Genomic DNA, 18,343 nt, shown 5'->3' on the forward strand with positions numbered 1-18,343 from the left:
CAGGCACCGCCAGTGAGGAAGACGTGAGTGTCTGTGTATGTATGTGTCTACATGTGTATGTATGTATGTGTGCATATGCTGTGGTGTATTTTTGTAGTGAGGAGGGAGTGGGGGCAGGGAAGAAGTGATGTGTAAGTCAAGTATCTGTGTTTATCAAGGATCAGTGTTTGCGGCATTCAAGGGAGTCGGCGGGTGAGCGAATACATGTGTGTGATTGGGTTTGTGTGTGTGTGTATGTGTCTGCTTGTCATTGGAGAAGAGAGGGATTCAGAGTGTAAGGTTTAAGGCAGGGAGGGTGCATGGGAAGAAAGTGAAGTGTGGGGAGTGTAACACCCTGTCTTAAAGGCTAAGGGAAGTTGGGGGACAGGATAGCAGTGAGGTTTGGGGGGGTACAACTCCCCTGAAAATTGTTGCTCACAAATATTTAGTGGCATGCCAAATCGGCCGAAAAACATTACCCTTTTTGGAATGCGGTCTTAATATTCAAAGATATCACATGGAACCAAAGTGTGTGGACTCTGTAAGGATCCATTGTACACATGGCAAAAAACGTGGCGTGCACATGTGTATGCTTCATTACACCCTCCCCTTTGCACTCTGACATGCAAAAGATCAAAAGTTGGTGGCAAGGACCCACTTACATGGAAGTGAACACGTAAAGGCTGCTAACTGCCGTATTCATCGGCATTTAAAAATGATACGATATGATGTGATATGGCATTTGTAACGCGCCTATACACAAGTGTATAGGCGCGTTACAAATGAGCTGCGGTGTCCAAATCTCTCTACAACAAAAGTTATATCCCACTGGGCCTATAGAGTTCTGGCAGTAAGATTATCAACAGTTGTGAATACATAACTCTAATGTATGGCCTTGTGCATGAAAAAAAAAATATATGTAACAAAATGGTAGGATCTCCCACCAAAAATAATATTTTAGGCGCTGATGTTCAATGTATCCAACCCATTAGCATCTGCTACAATGGAAATAGTGAATTGTACATTGTCAGATAACCTGCATTCAATAATGGGAAGTTTTCTAATTTGTCTTCTCAGAAAGGACTCTTCCTCTGCCCCAGGCATGGTTTAGTTCCACTTGTATTCACCACCAATTTACCACTATTGGTTACCTTTAATATCTGTAAAATGCCTGGTGCCAATGAAAGTGCACTGTATTTCTGCTCCTGACCATTGGCGTCAATTTCATACTGCCAGTGGTTGTCAGAATCCAGATTGTGCAACAATTACAAACTGGCGCAAGAGTAAGGGCAGTGGAGTGCTAATTTTTTCCAGAAGGAGGGTGGCCCCTGTTCTTAAGTGTCAGACATAATGCAACTAGCAGTAGCAAATGCTTTCTCCTAACTCCATCATACTGCTCATCCAGTTATGCCTATGCCCTAATGATTCAGTGGAGAATTCAGATCCAATGGCAATTCAATCTGTACTGCCACATTCCAGACAGCAAATGCTTGGGTGACGAGGAAGTAGAAAGAGGTATAAGGCCATCTAAAAACAGCTGACCTGACAAGCAACCTTCTTCTCTCTTTTCATGAATGTACCATAGAAGTTATTTTCCCAATCATGATTAAGATGCAGGCGGAGGAATGATTCAACATGGCTAAGAATGGAAACCCGACCAAAATGGAGTCCATAGTCGAACACGAAAAGGGAACACATGGGCCTCATTGCAAGTTTGGCACTAGCCTTGCCAGTAAAACCGGCAGCCTGCCGCCAAAGTTGCACATTTTTCCGGCCCCTGGCAATGGGGAAATACAGGTCCATTACAACCCTGCCGGACCCTGTATTTCCCCTTTAGCAGGGGCCGGACACTTTTATTCCCCATTGGGGAATGGGGAAGTCGGATACCGACACCATTGAGAATGGTGCCGGTGCATTCGACATGTTCGGCTCGCGGGAGCTGTTCCGCCTGCCAGGTCCGACCTGGCGGGTGATAAGGCACCCACGATCAGAACTCGACGTTTGCTGGTCTGGTAACTACGGTAAACGTGTAATGAGGCCCAATGTATTGTTTAAATCACCATGGATCATTTACTAGCACAGGTGACTCTCCACAAACTTTCCATCAGGCTTGACGTATTCAATGTCAAAAAGCACAACACTTTGAATAGTAGGGGAATTAAAGGGTGAAACAACATGGAAAATACTTTAGCAAAAAAGTAATGAACACTAGATCCTCCAAGTAGGTCATAGAAAATCGAACCAAGATTAATTGCGATTGAAAACAGAATAGAAATGCTCTCAATGTATCAAAGGTTGAAGCGGTCTGCCACAGACGGGCTGACATTAGACTGCCAATTTGGTATAAGAAATTATATATATTCTTTATATATATTCTCTAGGAGCAAAATATTGCATTCAGTGTAGATCCCTTGTTACAAATCAGCCTGTGAAGCCATCCTTGGACTACCACGATATAGCTAAAAATCCATGATTACTCTTGGGGTGTAAGCTCCACATTTCTGCTACTCTAAATAATAGCTATTAATCACAGCTAAAAACATGCTCTGACTTAAAAGAGATTAAAATACACCAGAGCTGCCAAAGGATCTTCTGTGCTTGTTCACAGCTGTGAACTGCTAAAATAACCCGTTGCCTTCAGTTGTGTTCCTCTTATTAAGAGATTAATACACTCTTGATGAAGTGGGGACATAGCAGCTTGGCAGGCAGATGTGTGCTTTCAATTTCAGTCCTTGTACACAAATATGAATATATAATAAGAGATGACATATCCACAGGCTTTGTGTTGTTTTGTTTTTCAACAATCAATTTACAAAAGTAGAGTGGGTAATGTACTCGCATAAAGATTTAATTGGATGGGTAACTTCTATTGGGGGAAGTGCATCTGATGAGGAGGAACTGTTGCAGGGCCAGAGTTTCAATGTCATGCCGGGTAAACATATGCCTTCATCTTTCCTAAGGAGCAAATGAGTATGTTGGAAATATTTGGCAATTTTAACACCTGTTCACTAGCGTGCTTAGAAGATATTACCCCTGATATATAGTTCTCTGAAAATAAAAATCCCACAAGAAATCAATAGTATAGCAGATATGTATAGTGCCAATAAGTTTATGTAGAATGTGACTGCACAATACCACAATTAAATGCACAAGGAAAGAGCACACAGGTTAGTTACCCGGCAAGGCCTACAAAAAAGGACGAGCCACACACAAAAGTTTTCCTTATCATCTGGCACTTGATGCTGTTTCTTGAGTAGTGTGTGGGTTAGCATAGAGAGAGGGAGCTCAGCACAGCTGGGAAAGCCTCCAACATATTGCTTCTGTCTGTACCTATCTTTCTATCCTTTCTCCTGCACTCCCCTTAGCACAGAGCACTTTATGTATGATGCAAAAAGGCAAAGACCACAACAACAGAAATTGGACCCCTTAAATAGGCTTACATTTGTAAAAATCAACTGTGGATATGTGCACATAGAAGAAAAGGTTTCTCATTCCTTCTTTGATTCACTTTCTGAATATCCAGGATTTAAGGAAGAATTCATTTGGACCTTGTTTGGGAGAGTTGATCATTCAAAAGTCCTGAGACATTAAGGTGAACTGGGGGTTGTGGGATGTTTTTACCCATGCATCCAAGCCCTACAATAAAACTGTGCAGTACTGGAATGGAAAACATAATGATGGCCAGAACTCCCCAGAGAGTGCACAGGGAAAACATGAAGAATAGGCTGCCACCCATTTTTGCCTATGTTGTGAGCATAGGAGGGCACTGCCTAAAACCACCAGTGGGCTACACACACAGTAGCCTGAAACCATTGGGAATGGCAATGCTGATTGCCAAAAAAGCAACTCAGAACTGTGGGGAATTCATTTTCTTAATCCCAAAAATGGTTGCATTACCAGTACTCACCACTATCAGAAAGCCGGCGTTTTAAAACCACCAGACTTTTGTGTAAAAATGAACAAATGAAACAAAACCAGACCAAGGAAAGACTTGCTAAGAGGTGGATACAATGTAAAACTATATTCTGAAATGACTTGAAGGAAGTAATTATTTAATGTATATGTAAAAATTGTCAGTTTGATTTGAATGTAGAAAACTGGGAACAAAAAGTGACATTTAGCTGAAACCTGGCTTAATGAAACTGGATTCTGCCTGACAACTATCCCCGACAGGAGTTGAAACCTGCTCGGCCACTCCCCTTGCCAAAAGGAGTTGTCACCTCTCTGATTAGATTAGGGGTGGAGCAGCTGGGGACTACAGGGAGTTGAACAAAGGCCTGTCCTGGACTCAGGCAAATGTTATATTGGGGGGCCGTAAAGTGGCTTCCTCTTAGGGGAAACTGGGAGGGGCAGTGCCTCTGCTAGCAGCTGAGCTTGGGGGAAGTGGATAAACCAGTTATTCCACCCTGTGATGTGGGAAGCCACACCCCTTTTTGACCAGGGCATAATTTTAAAAACTCATAGTGCGGACTTGTCAGAATTATATAAGTAACATCATTATTTGTGTGATTTTTCTGTGAACATTTTGAGAGGCGTTAGGACCCTGTGGTGTATTCTGGGGGGTTGCTAGCGGAAAATAGGGTCTCACTCCAAATGTCTGCATGTTAAAAATCTGACACTTCATCAATTAATGTCCATACTCCTTGCGCACATGTGTGTAATTTTGGGTAAATGTCCGATATTGCAAAACCAGTTGAAAAGCGCAAAATGTTGTCATTTTTGAATGCAAGCCCCCAGGAAGATCAGAGGCGGACAATCATGGACCATAAGGAATATATAATGTGCACATGTAATTTCAACAAATTGTATATCTGGGAAGGATGTATTTGAATCAAATATAGATTTGTGGGCAAACTGACCAGGGGAGGATCCTCTGACCCATAGACAGACTTCATCATGCTGACAATCCATTTTCTTCCCCCAATCATGGGAGAGGGGAGAATTGGGCCAATGACAAGTAGAGAGGGGCAGGCTTAGCTAGGCCCAGGCACACACCCATTTTCAAAACACATAAAAAGAGACTGCTGGGACAGGTAGAGAGATTCAATTCCATTTGCTGCGGAGCATGCTGACCGACGACTTCACATCCAGAGATCCAGACTTCAAATCCATCAATCTCCAAAGACCAGAACTTTACTTCAGAACTTAAAGCAAGGGCCTAAACCCACAAACTGAGAACTTTTCTCAGCAGGCCTCAGCAACCTTAAAATCATTTGCAACTATTCCAGCGAGCTGTTTGAATTCTTTTGCCAAGAACAATTGCCAGAGACCAGACCAGAGATCCAGAGGGACCCAGACCACTGTGAGCAGAACCAGAGAGCTGACCCAGATCACTGTGAAGTGCCGAGACCAGAACCGGAGTCCAGTCCAAAACCTGACCAGATCCGTGGCGATGCCTATTTCAAATTTATATTGTGTGTACCTAGCAGAACTGTGCAGAATCAATCTCTTAGTTAAAATAATCGAATCCAAACTATTTTAACCTAAGTAGAACTGCCTCCTAGAAATCGTGTCATCTGTCATTTTTAAAGCTGCTCACCTGTCAATTCTGCAGCTGCAAGCTGTCACCTGTCATTTTGAGTTTTACTTTAAATCCGTAAAACGACCTTTACAAAATCGTTCATATCTCTGGAACCGTTTGTCCTAGGAACTTGGTTTAACTTTCCTCTGAAAGCTTAGAATCTCAGATTTACAACGAACCTGGGACCGACTTGGTGCAAGCTGTCACCTGTCATTTTGAGTTTTACTTTAAATCCGAAAAACAACCTTTACAAAATCGTTCATATCTCTGGAACCGTTTGTCCTAGGAACTTGGTTTAACTTTCCTCTGAAAGCTTAGAATCTCAGATTTCAAACGAACCTAGGACCGACTTGCTACTCCTTATACTTTTGCCGTAATCACTATTCACGCACTCGTAAATTTTGCCGCGATTTGCGATTTGGCCTGATTTCTTTACCTGTAAAAAGATAGCAGCTTTTTGCTTTCCTTTGCTAAAAATTTGTTTGCCTCTTAATAACCATCCCTGAATCATTGCTAAAGTGAGCCTGAGCTCATCCTAAGTATCTCTCACTCACCCTGAACCTCCTAAAGGGAATTAAAAGCATTTTCAGCATATTTCTCACTTCACTGTCATCACATTCAAAGCATTTTGGGACTGTGTTTCAAACTTCTACCTGTTTCCTCTAAGCTTGCTGGGGGGGGGACTAAATTTCGTATTGTATTTGGTTGCATTCCTGAGAACTGTGTGCTCCTCTTTACATCTCCTTCCATTTCTTACATTGCATAGGGGAGGGGGGTGAATTGCCAGAGAAAAAGTGATTATCTTATCTTTTGCTAAAATCATATCAAGTATTTCTGTACTGCATTTTATTCCCCATTGCTTTTCCCTTGAAATCATAAAAGTATTTTTGCTACTTTATCCATCCTACACCCACTCCTCATTGATTATAAAGAAGTGTGCTAGTGTCAGATTACCCATTGTTGATTAACATTATATTTATAAGGGCGATATCGATTATTAATTTATTATAAAAGCGTGGTATCTATATTTTGTTTTTTTTCTCAAATAAACCTTTTAAACTTGCAAAACAGAACTACTTCTTGGCTCAGTGGGGTGAGGGGGATTCTAAGAGAGGGCTGTTATATAGGGGTAGTCATCCAGAACTCATGAACTGGACATAAAGATATATCAATAAGGGTTTCCATTCAGTATCCCAGACTAGGCATTGACTTAGCTGTAGTGTTGGATTGAATCCTCTTACAAAGTGGGGGCTCGAGCCGGGATATTCTGGGTTAGATTTACCATTTGTGCAGATTAATACAGTTTGCCAGCTGACCAGATACACATATACGGTCGGATCACCACGCTGTGTTACGCTGTAAAGCACTCCTCAAAGTAACGCTCTAAGGAAACGGTCTGTTTTGCAAAAATAAAATACAAACTCCTGTAAGTCAGGAAGGAACTCAAATTCCAGAATGACGACACTGGTAGACATCAAAATAGCCAGAGAGCACTTATTACATAAGCTATTTGTGAGAGGTGAGTGGACTCATCAGGACCAAACGGTCTGGTTGCAGGCAATCGCGCAACAGGTCACTGAAACAGGGTCAGATATATGGGGAGATCAGGGTCCCCTACATGTGGCCCTGAGTGAACTATATATGGCCCCTCAAGCCAAAGATGAACATAATAAGATTGCCAGGATAGCAGCATATTTGTATCTATATATGGGATCCATGCAGGACATATGTGCTGATGGCCAAGATCTGGCAAATAGGCAACAGCTGGCGTTAGAAAAGGCCCAATCTGACCTGGTCTCTTCTGAGCAGAGGCTGCAGAGGAGCCAGGAGTCAGAAAATGATAGTAGGCAGTATATCATTAAAATAAAAGAGGACATGGATAGACTGCAATAGGAGAAGGCTGACCAGGATACCAGATTTCTGGCCTTGCAGAAGGAGTACCAAGAAGGTTTGGACTCCCTTCTGCAGAGCCAGAAAAAGCTGGAGCAACAACTGGACTTCAACAGGGCACGCACAGAGCAGGTAGCCACCCTGCAAAGTCATCTAGATAGAGTGAAGGCAGAGAGCAACAAACTGATTCTGAAAGACCTGGATACCCAGGCAGAGTTTGATGAAGAGCGCCAGAAAGCTGGTGCCTTTCAAAGGCATAGGGACGACCTGGCGTCACAAATTCAGGCTCTTGGTCAGGAAAGGGACACCTTAGGCCAGGAAGTCTGCCATTTAAAAAGAACAATGGAAGGAAATCACCTGGCCCTCCAGGTACTGGGTGACCTCCAAAAAGAAAACCAGAACTTGTTAGAGCACACCAGGAGGGTGGAGGAGGCTCTGGCAAGAAAGGAGCAGGCCAGTAGGGAAGGGACTCAGGAGGTAACCTTCCTGCAGCAAAGACTGGCCCAGTGCTCCAGGACCAACCAGGAGGCACAGAGAGAAAATGAGGCTCCCTGTCAGCACAATGATAGGCTCCAGAAACAGGTAGCCATGCAGGAGAGACTGATAGAGTCTAGTAAGGCCTTAACTGAGGAACTGAAGGCGCAGGCTCTTGCAATGCAACAGGGAGCAGGGGCTGATAGAGACGAGGTGTGCTGGGAAAGGGAAACGCCTGAGCATAACCTCAGGAGCCCTGGTACCAGAGGCCTTCATCTCTCCCAGTCCCTGGACTCTGCCACCCCCATGTCCCCTCGCGCACATGAGCCCAGGGCCACGGAGATGGCAGATTACTATTCAGCTAGAAGTATGGGGCTCATAGGCCAGTACCTCCCAGGAATGGATGGGCGGGCATCCAGGTATGGGCACCCAAGCACAGTGCAATTTAGTGGGGAACCCCAGGAGAGTAGGCCCATTAAGGGCATCCTGAAAACCGCTGCCCAGTTAGGTCAGTGGGGAGGGTACCCATCAAATCCTGGCAGCAAGGAGGGATCTGAAGACTCCTCTGAGCATTACAGGACACAGGAGACCAGGTCCCCACATTCTGCCAGCCATTCCCAGGTTCGCAGAATCCGGGAAAACCTGGAAGATCAGACGGGCACCTCTGGGAGCAGCGCTTCTGAGTCGGAGGATGAATGGACCAGGGTTACCCGAACCAAAAAGGCCAATAAGGCAAAAAGGGCCCTGCTTAAGGACCCATTGAAACAAATAAAGGCAATAAGGAGTGTCATCACGCCTTATCATAAGAACGCCAGGTATTCTGTTTGGGAACACTTGGAGCTCTATGAGCAAATGATGGAGACTTTCCATTTGAAGGACAGCCAAAGCTGTATTCAATATGTAAAGTGGACCTTCTCACCAGAATACTCCAGTTTCTTTGCGGGGCTGGAGGATCAAAAACATTCAAGGTGGTCCACATACAGGGCGGCCATCTTGAAACATTTTCTGTACACAGAAATCCTCAAGAGGCTCGCAAGGCAGCCTACAATTTGCAATGTGGGGAGGATCAGGCCCTACAAGAGTTTGTGCAAGAATTAAAGCGTGCTTTTGCGCAGACCACCAGAAGGGTACGCACGGATAGCAGAGAATTTATCAATACGTTTTTCCATGCCTTACCCAAATACATAATGACCCAGCTCGTGAGAGATTTTCATGAGAAAAGATCTTTAGACTGGGTCATTGAACAGGCTACCCGGATCTATGAGGTGCAGAAGCCTATCGAAAATAAAAATAACGCGCCAAAAAACCCCAAAACCAACAGCACCCCTGCTGCTGCCAAGGTGGTAGAGGTAAAGGTTGCCCCCGTTTTAGATTTGGAGATGGGGGGGCCTAAAAACCTGCCTGCACCAAATAATTCACAGCCCAGAAGGCCCTCGGGCCAGTCACAGACAGGGAGTCAAGGAGGTAGTCGCACAAATGGGGTCCCCTGCTCCCCTGACTATGTAAGTCCCCGCTATAAGGGAAACCGACCAATCCTGGGTTATGTGTGGACTCCTCCAGCCCAAGGGGGGGATCCAGCCAAGCACCTAACCCAGGGAACTTCCCTCCCAACTTCCCACAGGAGGGCAGAAATTCTCCAAATCCTGGGCAGAACTTTTTCCCCAGGTATCCACCCAATTTCCCGTCCCAAAATCATCCATCCTTCTTTCCCCAATTCCCTGAGCCCAGACAACCTAATCCGGGAGAGGGGAGGCCAAGGGTGGAGGGGTACCAAAATCTTCCCAACCAGGGGTACTACCAGAGAAGGGATAGCTACCCTTCCCGGGATCAGCCCAGGGGAGAAAATAGAGCCCCGTATCAGCCTGAGCGGGTTTCCCAGTTAGAGCGCCAGGTCCAAAATATGGCACGAGATCTGGTTCACATACTGAGGGCTCAACAGAACCCTCAGATAAGCATGCCACCGCAGAATGCCCCAAACTCTGGACCTGGTGCTCTAGAATAATGACGGGGGCAGCACCCCGATAACACACCGGTTCCCAGGGAGGAGGCACAAGGGGAAGGGGGATGTAAAGCCTTGGAGGAAGCTTCCTTCCCAACTTGTAAACAGCCCCTGGAAAACCAGGAACCGGAAACAAAATCTCCTACCCCTGAAAGTCTGCCACCCAAGGAGCAGAGAGGAGGTAGGAGAAACAAAGGACCCAAACAGACCCACTTTGTGGAGGAGGTACAGGTCTTCCAATATGAGGGAGAGGGATCCTCAAAAGATCCTGGGAAAAGGATCTTCTCCTTCAGAGATGGGGGAACTCCTCCCAAGGAAAAATGGGTCCCAAGGGATTCCAATCCAGACTGGGGAGATGTGGAGACTGAGCTAATGCCGCCCATCATCTCATCCCAGAACCGACAATACCAAAATCCCAAGGGTCAAACCCATCCTGATGACTGCCTCCAAAAAGGGCGGGGCGGCCCAGAACCGGAACCAGGGGAACCCACAATGGCTCTGATCTCCAGTTGCCAACTTTGTCTTTCAGATTCCCAAGGCTCTCCACAGAATTCTGCCCAAATCTCTTTGCTAGCAATGTCCAAAACCAGAAGGTTAGCCCACCAGTTGTCCAAAAATGTGCATTATCTGTGCCCCCTTGAGGAGAAGGAGGGAAGATACTATGCCCCGGTACAAGTACAGGGGCAGGGTACAATTTTGGCACTGGTGGACACTGGATCCCAAGCTACCCTTCTGTCTAAAAGGGCCTTTGAGGAACTAAATGCAGGAAGGGGGGAGAATTACCGTATTCCTCTCACCTCTCTTCCTGGACAACTGCAGAACTTTGATGGGAAGGAAATTCCTGTCGAGGGGACTGCAGATTTGGACATCAAAATTGGGCGACACAAGGTGAAACACCCGGTCATAATAGTGACTCCAGAGGGCACCCCTTGTTTACTAGGGCATGACCTCCTGAGAAAGTTGTCACCCCTAATAGATTGCGTAAACAAAGTCCTCTGGACCCAGACTAGCCGACCAATAAAATTAAAACAGAGTGTCAACCATGCTAGTTTAAACGGCACCTGCCACATGGTTGAACAAAAATCTGACCAAGTAGAATTTCACTTCAAGAACAACCAGATTCCAGACGTGACAGTAATAGCAGTAGGGCAACAGACTGGTGATGGGGGGTCCTCTCTATTTCTGAAAATCAACCTTCCTTCCAGTTTAAGGTGGTATTCCACACTGGAAGGAAACACTCTGAAATTCTTCACCAATCCACAATCAGACACTCCCACTCCTATAGTCCAGAAAGATGTGAAATCAGCTAAGAGCCTGGCTGATATTCAGCAAATTGGAGAGCAGTTGTTCATCCCTGTTCAGTTCAATGATGGGAAGGACTCTGTTCTCGCTCGAGTGTGTGTGAACAACGGTAAGAGCTTCATCAGCGAAGCCATGTTCCGCCAACTCCCAAAAGATCCAGCCATTCCCACATTCAAACTGATAGACAAATGGGAAAGGGACCTGGAAGCACCTAATCCCAAACATCTCCTGCCAAGCAGGTGTATGCTCAAAATCTCCATTGGCAACAAGAGCATAGTCCATAATTGTTGGGTCGTGCGAGATGTCACTGCCGCCTTTTACTTAGGCAGTGACATTCTCAATCGCTTTGCCATTAGTTTGGACCTAATAAACTTTAAAGCTTGGTCCCGATTAGCGGATAAAAACATGGGCTTTGAGGATCCAGAAAAAGCATTTAGGTCAGCTCAATTGCTACCTTATGCAGTTGAAATTCAGATCAAAGAGGAAGTCACCATCCCAGAAAGGACCCGACAATTCTCCCTGGAAGTGAAAGTTAAAAGAGGACAACAATTGAAAAACCCTGATGCTTATATTCATCTAAATGCTTCTCTCCAACAGCAAGGGTTAGGGGTAAACCCAACACCATTAGTCAACATAGAACCATTCCAATAGAGGTGGATAAGAGTATTACTCTAGCCGCAGGCACCATTATTGGAATGGCGATTGATGACCGACATTTCTCCATTGATTTAGGAAATGAACTGTTAGGAGCAATCCCCAAGGACTGTTTTGACAGTGACAGTGATTACAATACAACACCAGACAGGATTTTCACCCGGCATGGGGGGAACTTCCTGGTGTACACTTCTTGCCCTTATGGTAAGGAAGATGTGACTTGTGACTTCAGGAGGGATGAGGTGATTTTCCAGGTCCATGAGGGCTGCCTTTCCCACCTGAAGCCTCCAGTCCAAATCAGCACTCTGAGCAGGGACTTCTCCACCCAGCTGGAGTAGGCCGCTGAGATAGCCAAACTAGAAGTCTTTCCAGGCTTCAGGCAGATGGTGGAAGAGAGAGTCAACCTAGCTGATGCCTGTGTGACTCTGGAACAGAAGCAAAAGTTGAAACAAATTTTCTTGGATTTCCAAGATCTCTTTGAGGTAGACTCATATGACTGTGGGCGCACCGACATCCACACCACAACAATTCCCACGTACCCTGGAATGACTCCAGTGTTTGTGAAGCAATATTGCTTGCCTCTCGCATCCATGGAGTGCCTTACTGAAATAATTAAGAACCTAGAGACCCGGGGAATAATCCGTCCAGTCCACAGCACTTTCAATAATCCGGTGCTGGGAATATTGAAGCCAAACGGCCAGTGGAGACTCTGCGCCGACCTTAGGGAGCTCAACAAACGGGTCCATACTTCCCGATGGCCTCTGCCCTACATTGACCAAAGGCTGGCCCAGATTCAGGGGTCACAGGTATTCACTGCAATAGACCTGACCAATGGATACTGGACCGTGCCTGTCAGTAGGGAGGACCAATACAAACTGGATTTTACCTTTGGGGGCCATCAGTACACATGGACCCGGACTCCCTTCGGATACCTCAACTCCGGCAATGAATTCAACATTTTCCTACATAAGGCCATGCCCGACCTGGGTGCGAGGGGTAACCTGGCTTATGTAGATGATGTCCTCATCAAAAGTTCATCTGTGGAGGAACACATAGCGGAGATCCGCTATGTTCTGACACAGTTGAGGGCCGCCGGAGCAAACCTTTCCTTTCAGAAAGCACAGTGGTGTAGAACCTGTGTTAATTTCTTGGGGCATGAGATTACTCCTCAGGGTCTCTGTCCCCAAGAAAAGAAAGTGGAAGCACTCCAGAAACTGAAAGACCCCACAACTCTGCGGGAACTAAGGAGCCTCCTTGGACTGACTAATTACAGCAGAAAGTTCATTGAAGGCTACGCAGAGATCACTAGACCCCTGATTCATCTCTTGAAGGGGGGGGTCAAGTGGGAATGGGGTCCAGAACAATCCGAGGTGGTAAGACAACTCAAAAGAAGCCTCTCACAAGCGCCTTGCCTAGCTTACCCTGTCAGAAACAAGGAGTTCTTCCTGGAGACGGGGTTCTCTAATACGTGCTTGACGACAGTATTATACCAAAAGCATGACAAGGTCAATAAAGTAATCTCCTATGCGAGCAAAACTTTATCCTCTGTGGAGGAAAAATTCAACGATTGTGAGAAGGCACTCCTGGCAACGGTGTGGGCATTGAAGAATTACCGCCCGTTTATCCAGGGGGAACCCATCATAGTGGAGACTCCACACCAGCCTCTGCAATATCTCCAAAGTGACTGAATCCGGGCCGGAAATGTGAGTAATTCCCGAATTACTTCCTGGATTTTGTCAATGCAAGGCTTTCCTGTGGAGGTCAGATATGGCCAAAACAAGAAGAGTCCCCTGGCGCAAGATCTGGCTGACTTGCATGATTGTGCCAGAGAAAACTGTCTCGAGGACGAAAGTCTAAAAATCAAGGACAACATGGAGGCATACCTTAATTCCCCACACAAAGTCTTTGAAGAAGACAAGTGTGAGGGAATGCCCACTGTCTATGTGGATGGATGCTCTTACCATGTTGACAACGACGGGGAGAAAGAACTGGTGGCTGGCGTAGGGAATGCATGGGTGAAGGAGTTCCCAGAACCCTCCGGTGGATACAAAATTGGTCCCCGAAGTAGTCAGGTGGCAGAATTGATGGCTGTGCATCAGGCCATCCTCACTGCTGTCCAGCATCAACTCCACGAACTGGTCATAATCACAGATTCGGATTATGTACGGAACGGGTTCGTGGAGCACCTGGTCAACTGGAAAACCAGAGGCATGTTATGCGCTAATAACAAACCCCTGAAACATGGGAGGTTAATCCAAAATATTGATGATCTGGTCACCTCGAATGGGATGACCATCTACTGGAAGAAGATCAAGGGTCATTCCAAAGTAGAGGGACCAGACAAAACTGGAAATGACTTAGCTGATCAGCTGGCCAAAACCGGGGCCATCCAAGAGGATCTAATCGAAATAGAGTCCCTGTTGGGGGAAATCCAGGTCACTGCTATCACTAGGTCCCAGACAAATGCTCACAATGATCTTTCAACTGCACAATGGAGTAAGGAGACCCCTGATGCTGATTTAATTACAGCTCAGAAGGGGGATCCAATTATTGGTAATTTTTACCAACACCTTGAGGACCGTGAGAACTTTCCCCCGACGGATACCGATTACATTGGGAAAGAGGACCTAAGAGTGTTGATGAAATGTCCAAAAATGTTCCGAATCCAAGATGGTTTGTTGGTAAGGAAATCCCAAGCTGGCCATGATCAGTGGGTGGTTCCTACCTCATTCCGAAGCCTGATGTTAAGTCATGCCCATGATGCGGCCACCGCCGGTCATAGGGGGTTTCACACAACACTGGAAATCTTAAGAGAGGTTGCATACTGGCCACACATGGGGCAGGACCTCGACCAATACTTGAAGGGGTGTCTTGTGTGTGCACAATTTCAGCCATCATCCCTCTGTGCGCCTCTCCAAAAGAGGGGGATGACACTGCCATGGTCAGATTTGCAAATCGACTTTGTAGGCCCTGTGATTCGCTCGTCTAGAGGAAACAAGTACATGTTGACCGTTACATGCTTGTTTACCAAGTGGGTGGAATGTCTCCCAGCCCCAAACTGCAAGGCAGAAACAGCAGCTTCCCTGATGATTAACCACATCTTTTCCCGTTTTGGTCTACTTCAAAGGATTGAGTCAGACAGGGGTAGCCACTTCACCAGTGAAGTAATGACAAAGATGTGGGAGATACTGGGGGTCAAAAGAAAGCTACATATTGCTTACCGGCCAGCTTCTTCTGGAGCAGTAGAGAGATATAACCGAACCATTGTGAGCATCTTAAAAAAGTTTGTGGCAGATTCTGGGCCAAGTTGGGATATCCAAATACCTCTGGTCCTAATGGCCATCAGATCTACCCCTTCATCTGCAACCAAAATGTCACCATTTGAGTTGATGACTGGACGCAAGATGGTGCTTCCCCAGCATTTGCTCTACAGAACCCAAGAGCAAAGGTTGATAAATGCCTCCACAACTCATGAGTATGTGGAGAATTTAAGGAAACACCTTCAGCATGCTTTTGCCTATGCTTAGCGGAATCTAGAAAGATCAGCCGAGAGCATGAAGACCCACTATGATTTAAAAACTACCCGAAAGGAATATAAGGTGGGTGATCGGGTCTATCTATACAATTTCCAAAGAAACCAGGCCAAACAGAGAACATTTTTGCCTTCATGGAAGGGACCGTTTGAAATTATAGACAAGATCTCCCCTGTTGCCTATAAGATCTGCATCCCAAAAGGCAGTCTGGCGGAAGGGGAAGACAAGTGGGTCTATATTAACCAGCTAAACTGTTGCCATCCCAGGCACACTTTGCAGCAACTGGAGGAGTCCTCTGCAATACCAGAGGGGACCGCTTCAGATTAACTCAGTTCCAACCCTAAAATATCCCACATATAGTCTCTAAAATATTATACTCTTGTAAGCCACTGTCTTTGAATGATAACTTGTATCTAAAAGTAAAATGTTAGGTATGTTAAAGTATAAAATGTATATGTCTGCCACACCATTAGTAGTGATGGAAAAATGTCTACGAATAGGTATTGCCGCTTTTCCTTTGTCGTCCTAGGAGAAAGAAAACCTGCAGACTGGCCAAGGAGGACGATCCGGAGACCGGGAACAGAGACCCATGGGGCCCTGGGTACCGCTCAATCCTCCCATCAGGATCAGCAAGGAGAACTGATTGATTTACTGGAGGGCGGAAGAGATGCTGAACTGTGCCACCTGTGGAATTGGAAGAAGAGGAGGCGAACATCCCAGATCTTGCGAGTTCCATCAGTGAAAGGACAGAATGGCCATCGCAAGAGGGGGGGTTGTGGGATGTTTTTACCCATGCATCCAAGCCCTACAATAAAACTGTGCAGTACTGGCATGGAAAACATCATGATGGCCAGAACTCCCCAGAGAGTGCACAGGGAAAACATGAAGAATAGGCTGCCACCCATTTTTGCCTATGTTGTGAGCATAGGAGGGCACTGCCTAAAACCACCAGTGGGCTACACACACAGGAGCCTTAAACCATTGGGAATGGCATTGCTGATTGCCAAAAAAGCAACTCAGAACTGTGGGGAATTCATTTTCTTAATCCCAAAAATGGTTGCATTACCAGTACTCACCACTATCAGAAAGCCGGCGTTTTAAAACCACCAGACTTTTGTGTAAAACTTAACAAATGAAACAAAACCAGACCAAGGAAAGACTTGCTAAGAGGTGGATACAATGTAAAACTATATTCTGAAATGACTTGAAGGAAGTAATTATTTAATGTATATGTAAAAATTGTCAGTTTGATTTGAATGTAGAAAACTGGGAACAAAAAGTGACATTTAGCTGAAACCTAGCTTAATGAAACTTGATTCTGCCTGACAACTACCCCCGACAGGAGTTGAAACCTGCTCAGCCACTCCCCTTGCCAAAAGGAGTTGTCACCGCTCTGATTAGATTAGGGGTGGAGCAGCTGGGGACTACAGGGAGTTGAACAAAGGCCTGTCCTGGACTCAGGCAAATGTTATATTGGGGGGCCGTAAAGTGGCTTCCTCTTAGGGGAAACTGGGAGGGGCAGTGCCTCTGCTAGCAGCTGAGCTTGGGGGAAGTGGATAAACCAGTTATTCCACCCTGTGATGTGGGAAGCCACACCCCTATTTGACCAGGGCATCATTTTAAAAAGATAGATAACTCATAGTACGGACTTGTCAGAATTATATAAGTAACATCATTATTTTTGTGATTTTTCTGTGAACATTTTGAGAGGCGTTAGGACCCTGTGGTGTATTCTGGGGTGTTGCTAGCGGAAAATAGGGTCTCACTCCAAATGTCTGCATGTTAAAAATCTGACACTTCATCAATTAATGTCTATACTCCTTGCGCACATGTGTGTAATTTTGGGTAAATGTCCGATGTTGCAAAACCAGTTAAAAAGCGCAAAATGTTGTCATTTTTGAATGCAAGCCCCCAGGAAGATCAGAGGCAGACAAGCATGGACCATAAGGAATATATAATGTGCACATGTAATTTCAACAAATTGTATATCTGGGAAGGATGTATTTGAATCAAATATAGATTTGTGGGCAAACTGACCAGGGGAGGATCCTCTGACCCATAAACAGACTTCATCATGCTGACAATCCATTTCCTTCCCCCAATCATGGGAGAGGGGAGAATTGGGCCAATGACAAGTAGAGAGGGGCAGGCTTAGCTAGGCCCAGGCACACACCCATTTTCAAAACACATAAAAAGAGACTGCTGGGACAGGTAGAGAGATTCAATTCCATTTGCTGCGGAGCATGCTGACCGACGACTTCACATCCAGAGATCCAGACTTCAAATCCATCAATCTCCAAAGACCAGAACTTTACTTCAGAACTTAAAGCAAGGGCCTAAACCCACAAACTGAGAACTCTTCTCAGCAGGCCTCAGCAACCTTAAAATCATTTGCAACTATTCCAGCGAGCTGTTTGAATTCTTTTGCCAAGAACAATTGCCAGAGACCAGACCAGAGATCCAGAGTGACCCAGACCACTGTGAGCAGAACCAGAGAGCTGACCCAGATCACTGTGAAGTGCAGAGACCAGAACCGGAGTCCAGTCCAAAACCTGACCAGATCCGTGGCAAGGCCTATTTCAAATTTATATTGTGAGCACCTAGCAGAACTGTGCAGAACCAATCTCTTAGTTAAAATAATCGAATCCAAACTATTTTAGCCTAAGTAGAACTGCCTCCTAGAAATCGGGTCATCTGTCATTTTTAAAGCTGCACAACTGTCACCTGTCAATTCTGCAGCTGCAAGCTGTCACCTGTCATTTTGAGTTTTACTTTAAATCCGAAAAATGACCTTTACAAAATCATTCATATCTCTGGAACCGTTTGTCCTAGGAACTTGGTTTAACGTTCCTCTGAAAGCTTACATTCTCAGATTTCAAAGGAACCTGGGACCGACTTGCTCCTCCTTATACTTTTGCCGTAGTCATGATTCACGCACTCGCAAATTTTGCCGCAATTTGCGATTTGGCCTGATTTCTTTACCTGTAAAAA

The 18,343-nt window shown here is 45.5% G+C and overlaps 1 protein-coding gene across 5 annotated transcripts in view; it reads right to left on the minus strand.

Annotated features, from left to right (window-relative positions):
* LOC138473193 (VPS10 domain-containing receptor SorCS1-like) overlaps positions 1-18,343 on the minus strand; it is a 3,088,785-nt gene that overhangs the window by 1,545,100 nt on the left and 1,525,342 nt on the right. The gene's annotated exons all lie outside the window — the stretch shown is intronic.

The sequence above is a fragment of the Ambystoma mexicanum genome, chromosome 8 (genome assembly GCF_040938575.1).
Source record: "Ambystoma mexicanum isolate Mex_15411 chromosome 8, UKY_AmexF1_1, whole genome shotgun sequence".
NCBI classification, from domain to species: Eukaryota; Metazoa; Chordata; class Amphibia; order Caudata; family Ambystomatidae; genus Ambystoma; species Ambystoma mexicanum.